The following is a 20,174-nucleotide window of genomic DNA, read 5'->3' as shown; positions in this document are numbered from 1 at the left end:
TTGAAATGTATGGATGAGATTTGAAATATGAGAAAATTATGAGAATGATTGATGAGATCATTATGATTAGCATGGATAAGATTTTATTTTGAAAATATTATTGAATTTCAAACAGGTGAATATTGAAATACGCCAAACAATAATAAAATAGGGGAAACTCCGCTGGTTTTTCCATCGAAAAATAATTGATATTAAAAATATAACAAGATCAAATTATTAAAATAATAAAAAAAGACAAGATATGGTGTTCTGGCACCGAGTGTGACACACTTCGCTCGGCTACACTGTAGTCGGGTTAGGGGTGTTACAAAAGTTCTTTGAGAACAATGATATAAAGGATAATTAATGTGAATTGTAATCATATATATGATCAAATGAATGTATACATTATGATTGAAAATTATTATGAAATAATGAAGTCATAAAACACAATATATTAATATTTAATGATATTATGTGCCCTTGTATTGCCTAGACATGTGTGTCAGATTGGATAGTTTGGCATGCCAATAGGGTATAGTTTTAGCAGTACTGCGAAAGGCTTTATGCCTGCACTCATGGCTTAATGCCCGATTATGTGTTATAATGGCTTTTTAGCCATACTGATTGCATACATGGTTGACGTTTTGCGTCCCATGGTATGACAGCCCGAGGCACTGCGGTGTCCAGTGCCAACGACCAGTTATCCAGTTTAGTCAGCCTATCGTAGGTTACTTGGACAATCTAATTTATTAAAATAAGTTATGAATATTAGCAATTAAAAATACTAAAAAGTAAATAAATGAGAAAAGTTCTGAAATAAATTAGATTAGCTCCAAAAATTTGTTCCTTAGAATGATTTAAAGTAAATTAAACTAGTTCTAAAATTTTTAAATATTACGAAATGATTGTAAACAACTTAGAAAGTATCAAGGAAGTGATAAGAAGACTAGTAGAAGAATGATAACTTAAATAATATTACAAATGTGATTTTCATAAGAATATAAGTATAAGTATAAATTTTAGATTTATTTGTATATTATATAAATGATTATTGTAAACTTATGAAAGAAGTGATTCTAGAGAGCAACATAAATGACGAAAGATATATTGTATGGAAAATTTTATATAAACCCAGTAAAATTCTTGAGTATAGAAAATATGCTTCAATTATTTTTACTTGTTATATTATTTCCTTGTTATATTATTGCACCACTAAGCAGCAATGCTTAGCGCAATGGATTTGTTTCCTCACGTAGGTACTGAAGTTGAAGCCCAGCGAATACCAAACAGAGATTTTGGAGTTCTGATCTGCAGAGTGTTCAAGGTTGTCACCTCCTCAACAATGCATATAGATAGGGCCCATATAGATTATATTATGTATTCTGTACATTATAATTAGTTATTATTTGTAATGTAAACTATGAATTATATGTTGAAATATAGATCATGTAAATTATGAATTTATGTAATCAGTTTGTAAATCATGTAAATTAATGAAACTTGACAATTTATATATATAAATTATGCATGAATGGAAATGCATGGAAATGAATTTGAAATTGAGATGTATGAATGAGATGTGAATTATGAGATGGTTATGAGAACAAATGATGATATTTTTATTGTAAAATATTATTGAAAATTTCAAGCAGGTGAATAGTAAAATACGTCAACTGATAATAAAATAGGGGAAACTCCGCTGGTTTCTCCGTAAAAAAATAATTGATATTAAAATATAATGAGATCAAGTTATTAAAGGAATAAAGTAAAATAAGATAGGGTGCTCCGGCACCGAATGTAGCACGCCTCGCTCAGCTACACTGTAGTCGGGTGAGGGGTGTTACAGCTCTTCCCACTAGTTTGAAGAATGGGTTTCTCTCTCTCCACCTCCAAGCGAATATATATGTATATTATCACCTCTCAACCTCCTATGGTTTCCTTTTTATGCATATTGGTGAGTTATGTACAGGAAGAAGTTTTAGGGATCTACTTTTGTTTAGTGTCTGTATCTTTGTTTGGTTTGTTTGTTGGTGCTAGTTTTCATTTATGAGTTCACAAGAGAAGAAAGGTTATCTCAGGGTCCTTCTATTGACCCTTGATGGTGTTTGATGACCCTATAGCTATAGGAGGTTGAGAGGTGATACATGCATTTTATATAGTCATTTAGGTAGAATTTCATAGTCATTTTATTCGTTTGGTAGTCATATTTAGTTTATTTTATTAGTTATTTAGTTAATTTTTTATAATTGTCAATTTTTGGATTAATTTATAATTTTATTTTTATTTTGTAGATAAAATGGTATTCTGAGGGACTAAAAGGTAATTATGCAAGTGATGAGTAATTTTCAGGCCCAAAAGTGCTAAAAATTGAAGCCTGAAAATTTGAGATTTTGAAGGTTGCCAAACTCTACACAAGATGTTGCACAACTTGTGCAATTTTCATAAAGAAATTAGAAAGAATTTTGAGACTTGCCAAAAGTTGCATAGGATAGTGCACAACCTATGCACCTGCTTACGTGAGAACCTAGAATAACAATTGAGAATTATTGAAAGTTGCATCGGATGCTGCACAGCTTGTGCACCTTCACGGGAGAAAGCTTGAACTTGCTAAGACATGCATAGGATGTCGCACAGCCTATGCATCTTCACAGAAACCAATCTGAACATGTTGAAACTTGCACAACCTTCTACACAGCCTATGCAACTCGTCTGTGCACCTTCATAGAAAATTGCAAGAACATGCTAAAACCTGCACAGCTTATGCAGCATCATGGAAAATCTCTGGAGCTTTTTTAAATGTGCATAAGATCTTACACAGGCATTGCATAACCTATGCACTTCCTCATTAATTGGCCGAAGGAGGGAATATTCTCACATGTGTAGTGACCTCATACACACTATTTTTAGACTATCCTAGGGTATTTTGTTAAGGGGCTTAAAAACCACTCTTACCTCATTTTTGCAATAAGGAGAAATAATTGAAAAGGAAAGAAAGAGAGGAAAGGGAGTCATCACCTTCCATTTCTAGATCAGAAATTGCATTCTTTTTCTTCTTTCTTCATATTTTTTGAACTTCTTCTACTAAGTTTCTTCAATCTTAGTTTATTTTCATAATTTATTTCCTCTTTTGCTTAGAATTTCCTATACTAAATATGGATAGTGAGTAGTATTTTAAGATTTTAAAGTTGGATATATAATATTTAAGATATTTTGTGGATTTGAGATGGTTAGTCCAAATTTTATGGTTATTATGAGGTTTTATCCATTTCTTGTGTACCTAATGACATGCTTAGTATAAGATCCCATTTAGTTTTATTCTTAATCCTTGGTTGAAGCATCAAAAGGAGAAAATCTAGTGACATATAATCAAGAAATTAGACTTAATTAACTTAGATCTAGAAATAGATTAAGGAATTAAGAGAGTTAATAGATTGAGTAAAGAACATAATGGGTCTTGGTTAATTTTAAACTCTGTGAAAGTGGGATTTAATTAATCAAGGCACTCTTTGTCTCACTCGAAAGATTTTTTAAAGGATTTGATAATTAATCTCCTTAAAACACATAATTTTCATATTTTTGGCTAACTAATCAAAATCGTAAAATAGCTTAAATATGAACCCTATAACTCTAGAATCACCCTTTTACCATTGTTGATTGCTAATTGATTTTAATTACTTGTTACTTTTATTCTTGCCATATTGTATTTAGGTCAATCTATTTCTTATAATTTTAGTGAAATTTTCTATTCAAGCAATTTCTTTATTGAATTTACGAATATACCCTCTTATTCCCAATCTCTTCATTTAATTAATTGTTAGTCCAAATTTAATTTAGATTAGTACATTTTTATATCAAAAATTCAATTTATGGCACAACTCTTTGAGGGATTGATATCTTTTCTATACTACTTGAGTGATCTGTGCACTTGTTGTTGGGCCACATCAAGTTTTTGGCGCTGTTGTTAGGGAGTTATTTATTTAAGATTAAAATTTTGGTTATTTTATTTATTTTTAGATTTTTATTTTTATTATCTTTTCACTTTGTGTTTTATTGTTCTTTTTAGGTACTTTTTAATCTTTTATGAGAAGAGCCAAAAGCACAAGTGACAACTCCTTTATATAATCCTAAAATAGAGAAGTTCTATAGAGCCAACAAAAAAGAAACCAGAAGAAGAAAAGAAGTTTTGAGAGCAGTTGAAGTTGAAACAGAAATGGCTAAAGAAAGAATTCAAATTGGTGGTGGTAATGGTGTAAATAATCAAAACAATGAGAATGAAGCTCATGGGGAGAAGTAATCAATGCTAATGTGCTTAGGGGAAGTATGATGGATCATGCATTCCCTTGTTTTGATGATTTGAGAGAGAGCATAGCAAGACCAAGAATTGATGCAAATAGCTATAAGATGAATTTTGGGGTACTTCAAATGATTCAGAATTCTCAACTTGGGGGGTCATCCTTCAGAAAATCCTCACACCCATCTTAAGAAGTTCGTTATGATTTGTGACATGCAAAAGCAACTAGGAGTGTCTGATGATGCAGTAAGGTTGAAATTGTTTCCATTCTCTTTGAAGGATAGCGCATTGGATTGGCTTGATTCTCTACCTCATAATTGTATTATAAATTGGGAGCAGCTCACTAATGCATTTCTTGCATAATATTTTCCACCTAGAAAAATGACAGCTTGCAGGAACAAGAGAAGATGAAACCCTCTATGAGTCATGGAAGAGATGGAAGGAGTTGGAGAGATAATGTCCACATCATGCTATTCCTAAATGGATGATAAATTAGAATTTTTATACAAATGTCACTCTTGCTATCAGAGGAATTATTAATGCTCAAACTGGAGGAGAATTCATCATAAAGCATGAAGATGAAGTTTATGAGCTATTGGAGAAAATTATAAAGAACACACATCTTTGGAGTAGTCTAAGAGGGCCAGCTCTAACTCAAAAGAAGCAAGCTACTGGAATGTATGATCTTGATCCATTCAATAAGATTAATGCTAAATTTGATGCACTTATAAATGTCTTAGCAAAGAAGATGGAGGATTTAAGTATGCTAGTCACTTCATCATCCTCTAAAAATTCTCAACAGATTATTTATTCAGAAGGAACTACTAACTGTGGAGCAGATTATGGTGAGTAGGCTGCTTACGTTGGGAATTATGGAAACAAGCAGATTAGAAATCCTTATTCTCAAACATATAATCCAGGTTGGAGGAATCATCCCAATTTTTCATGGGGTAATCAGCAAAATCTAGTTCCAACTCAAAATTTTCAATCACAATAGCAAAGGAATCCTTAGTAGCAAAATAGACAATCATTGCCTAATTTTCAACAAAGGAATGCAAATCCTACAGCTCTACCTAAATAGTAAGAGCAATGTTATACCACAGAAGCTTTGTTATAACAAATCTTTTCTAATCAAACTAAGCATGACAAAGAGATGAGAGAGATGAAAGTAAGATTAGAGCAAATGCAAACATACAATAGAATGCTGGAAAATTAGATTGCACAGCAAGCAAGCTCTTCAGGTACACAATATATGGGAAAGCCTTTAAGTCAACCAGAAAACCCAAGGGAACATCATCAAGCTATCACGTTAAGGAGTGAAAAGGTAATAAACAATGAGAAGAGTGAAAATGTGAGAAGAAAGAAAATCAGAAAGATGTTGAGGGAGATAAAAAACAAGAGAGTGAAAAAGAAGAGGGTTCAAGAAAAATTAAAGAGGAGGTTGAAGAGAAAGAAGAGAAATATATACCTCCAAAGTCTTACAAGCCACAGCTTTCCTTTCCACAAAGATTCCAAAAAGCTAGACTTGATAAGTAATTTGGAAAGTTCTTAGAGGTTTTGAAAAAGTTTTACATCAATGTGCCTTTCATTGATGCTCTTTTACAAATGCCTTCCTATGCAAAATTCTTGAAAGAAATACTCTCAAACAAGAGAAGACTTAAAGATCATGAGACTGTAGCTTTGACAGAATACTGTAGTGCCATACTATAAAAGAAGCTTCCTCCTAAGCTCAAAAATTAGGGAAGCTTTCCAATTCCATGCCATATTGGAGAATCATGTTCTAACTAAGGCTCTATGTGATTTAGGGGCAAGTGTAAGCCTCATACCTCTCTCCATATATGAAAAGCTCAACATAAGAGATCTTAAGCCAACCCACATTTCTCTTCAGTTAGCAGATAGATCAATTAAATATCCAAAAAAGATTTTAGAGAATGTGCCTTTGAAGGTTGGAAAATTATACATACCAATTGACTTTGTCATTTTGGACATGGAGGAGGATTCTAACATCCCAATTATTTTAGAGAGGCCCTTTCTAGCTACAGCTGGAGCATTAATTGATGTCAAGGGTGAAAAGTTGACTCTTTGTGACACCCCTTACCCGACTACAGTGTAGCCGAGCAAGTTATGCCACTCAGTGTGCCGGAGCACTCTATTTTATCTTAATTCATTTTTATCATAGTTTTGAAAATAATTTGTGAAATATAATTCATTTATTGAAATTGTAATTTATTTGAGGTTCCGAAAATTTTAAAGAAAATCCGGCAGAGTACCGGCTAAAAATAGAGAAAACCGTTCTTCGGAACCTGTGAAAAACACTTCCTATATTCTTATTCATTCATCTCAACTCCATTTATCAAAATCTCAATATTTTTCAGTTCACATTCATTTCTCAATCATTCATTTCATGTGATAATCATATATATATCACAGATAAACATTCACTTTTTCATTTACAAACACAATTCTCATTATTTACATGAGCATCAAATTACATTTCATAAGTTCATTTACACATGAGAAAATAAGATCAATTACAAAATACCAAAATGACACCTAGTGTCCTACCAATGCAATCAGTAGCTTTGTGAGGTGACACGGACACTATGCAGAATCGAGGATGGACTTACCCAATCGTGGTCTCGGCTCTCGATCGATATCTTGATTACCTCAGCGTTGCAAAGCGACGCGCTAAGCATAAAGCTTAGTGGTGCAATTTATAAAATAGAAAGAATTAATATGCAAATAAAAATCATAATTTCTTAGCCATTGTGTTCATAAGAACAATAATTACCAACTTAATGTTTAGTCGAGGGCTAATTACATTTTATGATATTAACTTCTTCATGCATTTTGTTTATTTATTTTCTTCATGATCTTGAGTTTCTTTGTATTCTATCGTAATCATTTACGATATTTAATTTTTCGTATTTTCTTTAACAATCAATTCAATTACAGTTATACTTTTCCATGCCCAAGTAACCTATACAAATTGACCGATGGATAAACGAGTAAACTAGCACCGGGTACTGTGTACCTCATCGTCACACCATCGGTCACAATGTGTCTCCGGTGTGCAAACAGAATGGCTAATAAGCCATATAAGCAATAAGGCATAAAGCCAAGTAAAACATCATAATCAGTATAGCCATAGGCTATCACATCAGAATGGCAATAAAGCCATACATCATACGCAGATCGCTATCGTAACCCTATTGGCATGCCAACCTATTCAAACCAATCACATTAGGCCTACTAGGGCATTTGATACTTTTGAATTCTTCAATTTTTGAATTTCAAGTTTTTATGTCACTATTCACTTCAATAGTCAACAAAAAGTTGACTTTTGCATAGATCATGGGTGCATTGGTTTTAACACTCCCAATGTACCACATTTTGCATTTAAAACTTGTTGGTTTTGGTCACTTTCTCAAAGCTTAGGTCATTTTGTACAAATTGCCAATTTTCGGTTTTGGTACTCCGAAGTTGCACTGTTCTATTGGTCGATCTACTGTTGGAATTTGACAAAACTTCCTTCATAGAAAATGTTTCTTATTTTGTCTAGTTGAATTTCTTTTTTTTAATGACTCCATTTGGAGTTTTGTAGCTCAAGTTATGGCCAAATTAAGTTTCATCGCTCACGTGCAATCGCTCATACTGCACTTTTGGGTTTTTGGCGATTTTGGTCCAACTTTGGTCGATAATTTGACCAAGTTAAGTTCATAATTTGGTCTAACTTTCTTCATATGAAATGTTCTACTATGCCTTAGGTTTCCATCTGTTCAAGAATCGCCTAAATCCGAGTTTTCTAGAGAGAGTTATAGCCATCCAAACATTACTGCTCAAATCAAAATCTGCAGAGTTGCAGGTTTGAGCGATGTTGTGACTGCCATTTGGGTTAGGTTCTGGTCATAATTTGGAGTAGGTTTCTTCAAGAAAGTTGTTTTTCTATGTCTTAACTTGTTGCTGTAAAAATTTCAGGTCAATTGACCAAATCTACAGTGAGTTATGGCCAAATGAATAGTTACTGTTCATTTGGTCATTCTGCAGGGAATGTTTGCAGGGTATCCGGATTGGGGCTAAGTTTTGGTCCTCTTGCTTTGGTCTTTTGGACATGGTTTCTTCAGCAAAAATGTGCCATTATAAGCCTAGTTTCATGTCCAATTGGCCAAACACCAATTGGACCAACACAGCCCAAGTTATGGCAGTGCAAGTGGACTGAATTTTCATCCCTCTTCTTGTCCTAAGGCGAGATACCTCTTCACTTTGCAATTCTATTTTTCAGTCCAAATTGTGCTTAACTTACCTAAAATGGTCACTAATTGACTATTATAATGTTCTTTAATCAATTCAAATGCCAAGTCCAATTTTTCACTTCTCAAAACCCTAATTCCTATCTCCATTTCACCACATGCTTGAATTTACTAACTAATCCATTTTACTTATATTTATATACTTTAAACATAATCCCTAGTGCACTCCAAGTCCATTAAAGCACTAAATCTTGTTCCTTACTTAGGGGCAGCCGAAATCCATGGGCCACATACACTTAGTTTTTGTTCATTTAAGTCACAAGTTCTTACTCAATTCAAGTTGCTAATCATGTAAGTAAAAAAAATTTTTGGGTATCTAATGCACTAACCTCAACTTGAAGAATCTCCAAGCTTGCCAACTTTAATTTCTCTTCTCCCTTTTGCTTCCAAACACCATAGCAAGCTTCTAGAATAAATTTTTGTGTTGAGAACTTGAGGAAATATGGTGGGAGTTTAGGGCTTCATGAGCTTACCAAGCTCATCAATGGAGGAAGGGGAACATGGGTTTCGGCTGTTTTTTTTGGGGAGGGATGGCTGCTCACGTTTTTCTTTTCCTTTAGTCCATTTTTAGTCTCTTTTATTGGTTAGTCAAATGATGGCTTAATTGTGATTGGTCATAATTTATAAATGACATCATCAAGATGTCATAAATGAGCTTTTCTTTGATTTTTCTTTTCTTTTCTTCACTACTCAATTTTAATTTAATTTCTAGTAATGTTTCTTCATATTTTATGTCATATTAATTATTTACTCAACTGGACAAGTCGGCCAAAAATCACCTCTGAAGGCGAAATGACCAAAATGCCCTCCGTTTGGCTTAACGGGTCAAAATTGTCTGTACATGAAAAATTTTTCTAGGTATTTTCTTGGCATTCTAATGCCATGGGAACCTCAATAACCCTTCTCTGGAGTCCCAAAAATTATTTTATAATTTTTCCCCCGAGTCTAGGGCTCTTCGTTGCGAGAACCGCAACTTCCCTCTGGTTACCCATCGCTAGGGCACCGGCTCGTTTAACTTGGTTGTATTTTATTTCTAAAATTTTTACTAAATTTTTCTTATTAATATTTGAGTTAATTATGATTCCCGACTTTAGTTTAAATATTTTTTCGGACGTTCTAGCTGTCCGGACCGACACCGGTCACCGGAACAGTAGAATGTACGGAGTTGGTACAGGGAGGGTGTTACACTCTTAGAGTTGGGGAAGATCAATTGATTTTCAACATTGATAATGCCATGAAGAAACATCATTATGAAACTGATTCTTGTTTGAGAATTAATATAATTGATGAGCTTATAGAGAAGCATTTTAGGAAAAGATAACTTGAAGATCCCCTTGAAAATTGCCTAATCCATGGAGGAAGTATAGACAATGATAATCCTCATATGGCTGCATTTGCTTAACACTTGGAGACTAGTTCACCTTGTCTCTCAGCATCAGTTTTTCAACTTACACAAGTGGAAAGAAGTGAGATTAAGGAACCATCATTCAAGGAAGAAGATGCACCTAAGGTAGAACTTAAACAACTCCTTCTCAACTAAGGTATGCATTTCTTAGCCCCCAATGAAACTTATCCAGTGATTATTAATGAAAATTTGAGTACTTTAGAGGTTAATAAGTTGTTAAGAGTTTTAAGGCAATATAGAAAGGTTTTAGAATACATAATAAATGACATCAAGGAATAAGCCCTAACTTTTGCATACATAGAATCATCTTAGAGGAAAATTGCAAACCATCTATTGAACATCAGAGGAGGTTAAACCCAACTATGAAAGAAGTGGTTAAAAAAGAGATTCTAAAGTTGCTTAATGCAGGTATAATATATCCTATCTCAGATAGTACATGGGTTAGTCTAGTGCATGTGGTCCCTGAAAAAAGTGGAATAACAGTGGTTAAAAATGAAAAAATTAATTAATTCCTACCCTAGTTAGCGAATGTGCATAGATTACAGAAAATTAAATAATGCCACTAGAAAAGATCATTTTTCACTTCCTTTCATTGATCAAATGTTAGAAAGACTTACTAAACATTCACATTTTTGCTATTTGGATAGATATTCTGGGTTTTTCCAAATCCCTATCCATCCAAATGATCAAGAGAAAATCACTTTACTTATCCATATGGAACTTTTGCCTACAGAATAATGCCATTTGTCTTATGTAATGCACCGGCCACTTTTCAAAGGTGGATGATGGCAATTTTCTCAGATCTTATCGAAGATATAATTGAGGTTTTTATGGATAATTTTTCTGCTTATTGATCTTCATTTTACATTCGTTTGGCTAATCTTTTTAAGGTTTTACAGCATTGTGCAAAGACTGACTTGGTTTTAAACTGGGAAAAGTGTCATTTCATGGTCCAGGAAGGGATAGTACTTAGACATTTGGTGTCTAATAGGGGAATAGAGGTTGATAAAGCTAAGGTTGAAGTGACAGAAAAGATGTCGTCTCCCACTAATGTCAAAAGATTTCGCAGTTTTTTTGGACATGCTGGGTTTTACAGGCGCTTCATTAAGGATTTTCCTAAAATAGCTAAACTTTTATCTAATTTATTAAGTCATGATGTACCATTTATATTTGACCAAGAGTGTCTTAATGCCTTTTGCAGGTTAAAGGAAGCCCTAACCATTGCACCAATCATGCAACCACCTGATTGGAATCTTCCCTTTGAAATTATATGTGATGCTAGGGATTATGCAATTGGAACAGTTCTTGGTTAAAGGAAAGATAAGAAGGCTTATGCTATTTACTATGCTAGTAGAACACTGGATGAGGCTCAGATTAATTATGTAACTGCTGAAAAGAAATTCCTAGCAATTATCTTTATACTGGAAAAGTTTAGATCATATGTCATTGATTCAAAAGTGATTGTATTTTCAGATCATGCAGTAATTAGGTACTTGCTACATAAAAAAAAAAAAAAAAAAAAAAAAAGCTAAACCTAGGTTAATTAGGTGGATTTTGTTGCTACGAGAGTTTCTGGAAATTAGGGATAAGAAAGGAGCTGAGAATGTGGTTACAGATAATCTAAATAGGTTGAGAGTGGATAATGAGGAACTGGATGCAATCCCTATTAATGAGTTTTTCTTGGATGAACAACTTTTCTTTCTTATTGCTAAATTGCCATTGTATGCTAACTTGGTCAATTATATATCTTGTGGAGTATTGCCTCCAATAATGAAATAGCAACAAAAGAAAAGGTTTTTACATGAGGCAAGATTTTATACATGGGATGAACCCTTGCTTTTCAGAAGATGTAATGATGGATTGATAAGAAGATGCATTCATGGTAAGGAAATTGAAAGTGTCATGCATCACTGCCATACATCAGATTATAGAGGACACTTTGGAGTTTCTAAAATAGCTAGTAAAATTCTAAAAGCTGATTTCTTTTGGCCCAATATATTTAAGGATGTGAGAACATTTGTGTTAAGGTGTGATAAATGTCAAAGAAGTGGAAATCTATCAAAGAGAGATAAAATGCCCCAGAATGGTATCCTTGAGGTGGAGGTATTTGATGTATGAGGAATCGGTTTTATGAGACCATTTCCATCTTCCTCTGGCAATAGATATATTTTAGTTGGAGTTGACTATCTATCAAAATGGGTAGAAACTATCGCAACTCCAACTAATGATGCTAAGGTTGTAATTAAATTCTTGAGAAAATTTATTTTGAGTAGATTTGGAGCTCCAAGGGTTGTTATTAGTGATGGGGATACTCATTTTTGCAATAGGCAACTTGAGACCTTGATGAGGAAGTATGGTATAGTACACAAGGTAGCTACTCCATATTACCCCTAAACTTCTGCTCAATCTGAGATTTCTAATAGGGAGCTTAAGCACATTCTGGAGAAAATAGTAAACAATTCTAGAAAAGATTAGTCTATCAAATTAGATGATGCTATATGGGCATATAGAACTACCTACAAGTCTCCTATAGGCATACTTCTTTTAGGTTAGTGTATGGTAAGTCTTGTCATTTACCTGTAGAGCTAGAGTACAAAGAATACTAGGCCATTCGGACCTTGAATTTTGATCTCAAGAAAGCTAGTGAGAAGAGGCTGCTACAATTTAATGAGCTTGAGGAGCTAAGAATGGATGCCTATGAAAATGCCAACATTTATAAAGAAAGAACTAAGGCTTGGCATGATAGGCATATTAGAAGGAAGGAATTCAAAGAGGGAGACTCTGTTTTATTATTTAACTCTAGATTGAAATTGTTCTCTGGGAAACTTAAATTAAGATGGATTGGTCCATATAGAATTTCTATGATTTTTCCTCATGAAGCAGTTGAAAATTGGAGGGAGAAATCTGGGAATTTCAAGGTCAATGGGCATAGATTGAACTATTACATTACTGGAGAACCAATTAAAGGAGCAAGTTATTATAAGCTTTCCAATCCCATACCTTCTTCTTAGTATAAGTGAATCAAGGGGTCAAGTTAAGGACCATAAATTAGCGCTCATGGGAGGCACCCCAAGTTCATTTATTTTGTTTTTGTTGAGTTCATTTTATATGCATTGTTTTTATTTTGTTTTAAGTCTCCCCCAGATTCAATTTTGATGTTGTTCAATTTTGTCTTTTGTAGATGCATTTCGGAAAGGAAAGAGGCTATTACACTATTGCGGAGTAATTCTTACTTATCACTTTACTATTCAATCTCCTAAGGCTAATTTAATATGTGTGCAGATTAATTTTCCTGATATCTTGAGCAGAAAAGTTTTTCAACATGTGTGCAATAATTTTACAACTTTTGCTATCAATTTTACAACTTTTGTGGTTTGGAAATCAGTTGGTGTGAGAAATTCATTTTTGTTATGTTGAATTTGGTTGAAAATTTCAGAATGAATGTTCTGTTTTCTTGGTGAAACATTTTTCTAATTGTAGTGTATTGGTATAGGTTCTTGCTAAGCTTTTGATCTGTTACAATTTCACTTTGCAGGTTTTGGGTTAAAATGGTATTATTTATATAGCTTTTATGCAGAAATTATTATTCATGAATTTAATTTGTGCATTTGATTTGGATTTGCATTGTGTTGGCGCATTTTTTGTGTTAATCTTAATGATTCATGTATTTCTTGGCTAAAACTCTTCATTTTAATTAAGTTTCAAACATAAAAAAAAAAAAAAAAAAATCATTTTTCCTTGCATTTTAAGGTTGATAGCATTGTTTTGTCATATTTTAATTCATACTGAAATGTGCACAACTTATTGCATAACCTGTGCGACTTCAAGGTGTAGTTTGAGCTTTTTCTTTCTTACTTGCTGAAATATGCATAGCTTAGTGCACATCCTGTGCAACATCATGCTACTCCATTTTCCTACATTTCATATTTGTTTTGAAACTTACACAGGGTCCTGCACAACTTGTACACTCTCACGTTTACCCTGTGCATTTTTAGGCATAGCCTATGCTAATTGAAAACTGCATAACCCTAACTTTCTCTTTTCCCTCTTTCTCACCGCTACTCACCATGACACCCATTCGCCCATTTTCTCAGCCACTTTTCTCTTTTCCTATATTTTTGCTGCACCTAACCCATATTCTTCATTTTTTTTCTTTTTTTTCTGTTACTTATAGAAATCAACAATCTCCATGGAAAGCCCACCACTTTCTTTTCTTCACTACTCTCGTCTTTGGGTTACTCCTTTCACCATTCAACTACCAGGCCCTGAATCCCCTCCTCCACAGTAAACCTCTACCCCAACCACTTACCAAAGGAAGCGATGCTCCAAAAGCACTCGCCCAACTTCTTCTTCTCCCCCATCCATAAACAGCAAAGACCCACTAACTACAACTCTAACTTCTAAACCTCTATCAAAGAACCCTAAAATTATTGCTCAAAAATCCAAAGCCTTTAGTGCTATCACTGCCACTTAGCATGTGAAATCTTCCTCCTTAAGTAAGAAGAAATCCTCTCTAGCAACCAAGAAGGTAAAACCCAAATTGCCTTGGCCCCTTGTTAATGAAACACATAAGGTTAATTTTAAGAGTTTGCATGATAGAGAAAGTTACTGCTATAAGATATATTTTTGAGAAAGTGCTTAAATCTATTGGGTTATTTGATACTATTTTTGCCTATCTTGAGGGAATCTGTTGGATTGAATTTATCAAAAAATAGGAATTAGTTTACCCAGCCCTAGTTTTAGAACTTATTTCATCATTTTCTGCTACTCTGAAATTTCATGAGAGAGATTATAAGCCCACCATGAGATTTAGATGTATGGGGCAAGATAGGGATTTAACATTGGATAAATTTCATGACTTATTTAGCTTTGATGTTGATGGCATATTTTGGGTCCTTTATAAGGGCACAGAAGTACAAGATAAAGGCACTTAGAATGATGCTCAATTTTGGAAAGTTATCACTAACTAATCCCAAACTTTTCATGCTAGCAGATCCAAAGCATCACAAATAGTAGACCCAGCCTTTAGGTTTGTCCATAGGCTAAGTACTTGCACCATTTTGGGTGAAGGAACTAATGTCGGTACTGTAGGAAATTTAGACCTTTTTATCCTATGGTGTGCCTTCCATAAGGTCAAAACATGTCTTACTTTTCTCCATAGTGTTTTATATTTCCCAGTAGTTCTTACTTTTCTTTATAATGTTTTATATTTTGGCAGTTATTGGAACAATTTCAGTTTGAGTTGCTTGAATTTCTGCTTTCTTGAAATACAATCATATGGATGTTGAATTTGGTTTTTGAATGCTTTTATATGATCTCAGTTTCCATTTGTGCATAGTTGTATATATTTCTTCTTGAAATGCAATAATTTTTAGTTGTTCCTACAATGCCCAACTCTGCTGTAGGATTTTGTTAACTGTACAGGCTATGCAGTTGCTTATGCAACTGGATTAAAAAAACATAAATCTTGCATAGCCTATGCATCTTGCTTATGCAATATGAATTTTATTTTCTATACTAAGTTGCTACATATCTTTTACCCTATTCTTTTCCCTAGTTACTACATATCTATCCTATATCAGGTAAATTTTCACCTTTCCTCTTAAATTTAGCTATTTTCAATAGTGCTTTGTTATTCATCTTAAATTTTGAGATTCACTATGCAGTATCTTAGACATTGAGGACAATGTCCAATTTTGAGTTTGGGGGAGTGCATTAATGCACTAATTTTGATTTTTTTACAAAACGTTTTTCACATCTTAGTGTAGGTGCATTTCATTTAATTTCATTTGCATACTTACATTGTAAATATATTGCACATCCACACATACATTACTCATCATTTAGAAATTATACCACATAGATACTACATATAGCTTATATTTAGTTAATGCATTGCTCAATTTTAGGAATCATACATTCATGAAATAAAATTTTTGTCAAGTCCCTTTAGTAATGAGAGTTATTTAGTAGAGTAATTTAGCTTACCTTTAATTGGGTTTGAGGATTAAAAGTTTCTAAGAGGTGCAAAGATTTGAAGTGTCTACCTTTGTCCATATCTTCTTAGCCAAAAAGCCACCCAACTAGTTATTTAGAGATTGGAGTGTTTAGAGAGAGCTATAGGATAAAAGGTAGTCAGGTGATATCTCACAAATCCTAGAATAAATTTTTTAAACCTTTCAAGATGAAATACCAGTTTGTACTTGAAAGAGAAATGATTAGGCATTCTTTGATTAAAGCCTCTCATTTCAAACTTTTGACCATCCTTTCATTAAAATTAACTCTTACAAACCCCTTTTAGCCTACATTATTCCTTTTTTTTTTCTTGGAACCTTCATTATTACCTAGCCAATAACCCAAATACTCTTACCATTTTCACGAGAATAATTATTCATGGCATTTGGTACACTAAGATATATATATATATATATATATATAATTATTCGCATGAAAATGGTAAGAGTGTTTGGGTTATTGGCTAGGTAATATAATAATAATAATAATAATAATAATAATAATAATAATAATAAAAATAATAATAATAATAATAATAATAATAATAATAATAATAATAATAATAATAATAATAATAATAATAATAATAATAATAATAATAGGAGAAGAAATACCTATCTTTTGTTAAAGTAGTAGTATGTATGTGTCTTTCATTGTTGTAATTTAAATTGAAGGAAATCCACCCAAGTATTAAAGAAAATGAGTTTGGGGATAGTATTTTTAGGGACAATCACAAAAAGGAAATTCAAGATACAAATATGCTAGCACTTGAATGTTTTCAGTGTGTATTTCTTTCTCCTTTTGTGCTGGAAAAAAAAAAAAGAGAGAAAGAATAAAACAATGTACCTTATGTCGTCAAGGTTAAAAAACTACTCATGCTTTGAATCCTTTTTACCCTTTTTCTTGTTAGCTTCATTTTATGCCCCATAGCCTCAATATATCCCTAAAAAACCTTTGATCTCTTCATAGTACTTGCTACATTAGTGGAAATAGGAATAGGAAGTTTGCCTATAGGATTGAAAATTTATTCATACATTCATCAAATCCCATCATTCTATATAGAGGCACTTTAGCTATTGATTGTTCTTGAGTTCTTTTTAAGCATGACTTTCTCTTTTGATTGGTTGGTTTGGGATTTTGAATGATCAATTGACTTGATGGCTAAATAGTGAAAGCTAGGATGAATATTAAATTCTTCAAATCTTAAAGGATGAGTATATGGATTGTTGGTATGGCTAGAGGTAAGTTAGGTTGCTCTAGTGGGTAATTTTCACAACTCTATGGACAAGGCACCCCAAAGTTGCATTATATTTCAAAGTTTGCTTGAGGATAAGCAAAGATTCGAGTTTAGGAGTATTTGATACATGCATTTTATATAATCATTTAGGTTGAATTTCATAGCCATTTTATTCGTTTGGTAGTCATTTTTAGTTAATTTTATTAGTTATTTAGTTAATTTTTCAAAATTGTCAATTTTCAGATTAATTTATAATTTTATTTTTATTTTATAGATAAAATGATATTTTTGAGGGACTAAAAGGTAATTGTACAAGTGAGAAGTAATGTTTAGGTCCAAAAGTGCGAAAATGCCAAAAATTAAAGCTGAAAAATTTGAGATTTTGAAGGATACCGAAATCTGCATAGGATATTGCACAGCCTGTGCTATTTATGTACAGAAGTTAGAAAGAATTTTGAGACTTGCCTAAAGTTGCACAGGGTAGTGTATAGCCTGTGCACCTGCTTATGCGAGAACATGGAATAACAATTGAGAATTGTTGAAAGTTGCATAAGATGCTACACAGCCTGTGCACCTTTACGAGAAAAAGATTGAACTTGTCGAGACTTGCACAAGATGTCACACAGCCTATGCAACTCCCCTGTGCACCTTCACGGAAGACAATATGAACTTACCGAAACTTGTAATATCTCTTACACAGCCTATGTGACTAGGCTATGCACCTTCATAGAAAATTGCAAGATCATGCCAAAACCTGCACAGTCACTTGCACAGCCCATGCAGCATCACGAAATATCTTTGGAGTTTGTCGAAATGTGCACAAGATCTTGCACATGCATTACACAATCTGTGCACTTCCTTATTAAATGGCTAAAGAAGGGAATACTCTCACACGTGTAGTGACCTCATACACGCCATTTTTAGACCATCCTAGGGTTTTTTTGTCAAGGGGTATAAAAACTGCCCTTACCTCATTTTTACAATAAGGAGAAAGAATTGAAAAAGAAGGAAAGAGAGGAAAGGGAGCCATCACTTTCCATTTTTGGACCAAAAATTGGATTCTTCTTCTTCTTTCTTCACATTTTCTGCACTTCTTCTATCGAGTTTCTATAGTCTTAGTATATTTTTATGATTTATTTCCTCTTTTCCTTAGAGTCTCTTGTACTAAACATGGATATTGAATAGTATTTTAAGATTCTGGAGTTAGATATGTAATATTTAAGATATTTTGTGGATTTGAGCTCATTAGTCCAGATTTTATGGTTATTATGAGGTTTTATTCATTTCTTATATGCCTAATGATATGCTTAGTATAGGATCCCATTAAGTTTTATTCTTAATCCTTGGTTGAAGCACTGAAAGGAGAAAATTCAGTGATAGATAATCAAGAAATTGGACTTAATTAACTTAAATCTAGAAATATACTAAGAAATTAAGAGGGTTAATAGATTGATTAAAGAACATAATAGGTCTTAGTTAATTTTAAACTGCATGAAAGTAGAATTTAATTAATCAAGGCACTCTTTATCTCAGTCGAAAAAGTTTTCGAAGGAATTGAGAATTAATCTCCTTAAAACACATAATTTTCATATGTTTGGCTAATCAATCAAAATCTCAAAATAGCTTAAATATGAACCCCATAACTCAGAATCACCCTTTTACCATTATTGATTGTTAATTGATTTTAATTACTTGTTACTTTTATTCTTGCCATATTGTATTTAGCTCAATCTATTTCTTATAATTTTAGTGAAATTTTCTTTCAAATAATTTCTGTAACACCCTCACTTTAGGTAGTCCGTACACTCTCTTTGTTTGATGACTAATGTCCGGCATGACGAATAGTGAACTACACTTAAACTAGAGTGAGGAGTCATAAGAAGGGTAAGTAAAGACTAAGAAAAATAAAGGAAAAATAAAAGAAATGAATTTCAAATGAGTTAAACGAGCCGGGGTCACAGCGATGGGTGACCTAACGGGAAGCGACTGTGAAGACAGTTGCTGATCCCAGATCCCTGAGAAGCCCTAAGAAATAATTTTTGGGATTTCAGAGAAGAGTCATTGAAGTTTCGATGACATTAGAATGCCAAGAAAATACTTAGAAAATTTTATCAATCTGTACAGACAATTTTAGCTCATTAAGCTAAACGGAGGGCATTTTGGTCATTTTGCCTTTAGAGACGATTTTTGACCAACTTATCCATTTAAGTAAGTGAATTAAATAACATAAAATATGAATAAATATTGCTAAAAATTTAATTAAAAATGAGTAGAAATGAAAGAAAAAGAACAATGAAGAAAAGCTTAATTATTACATCATGCTTGAGTAAGCATGATGCAATTAAAAAGTCCTCAACCAATCAAATTGCAACAATCCATTTTAAACCAATTAAAAAGAGATAAAATGAGGGAAAATGAAAAGAGCAATCTGCCTATTCCTTCCTCACCAGTTGATCCACCATGGATGACTCTCTCATAAAAATTTCAAGCTTTTTAGCTTGAAATTCTACCTCATCTCACACCTAAAACCCTAGTTAGCTTCACTAAAACTTGAACCCACACTTCACTAAAACTTGGCCAAACTTGAACTTGTTCATTTGGCCATAACTCTCTCTAGACAGGTCCAAGTGACCTGAATTTTATACCATTGGAAATATTAGACGTAGGACTACAACTTTCATTAAGAACACCAAGCCCAGAAATGTCTCTAACCAAATGAAATTGTTGACTCAATTTAGGATACCAAACTGACCTGCACCATTCTGCCCAGAATTTCCTGGACTAAAGCTCACCCGACCAGTTTTGGCAAAATGGCCATAACTTGATCTACAAAAACCCAAATTCAATAAAAACCAGTGGAAAAACTTCTATAAGACATAGATCTACAAAATTGGTCTTTTGACTAGAATCCAGATATTAAGGGAACTAGGCCAA

This window comes from Hevea brasiliensis, chromosome 12, assembly GCF_030052815.1.
Source record: "Hevea brasiliensis isolate MT/VB/25A 57/8 chromosome 12, ASM3005281v1, whole genome shotgun sequence".
Taxonomy (NCBI): domain Eukaryota; kingdom Viridiplantae; phylum Streptophyta; class Magnoliopsida; order Malpighiales; family Euphorbiaceae; genus Hevea; species Hevea brasiliensis.
Note: the sequence above shows the minus strand (reverse complement) of the source record.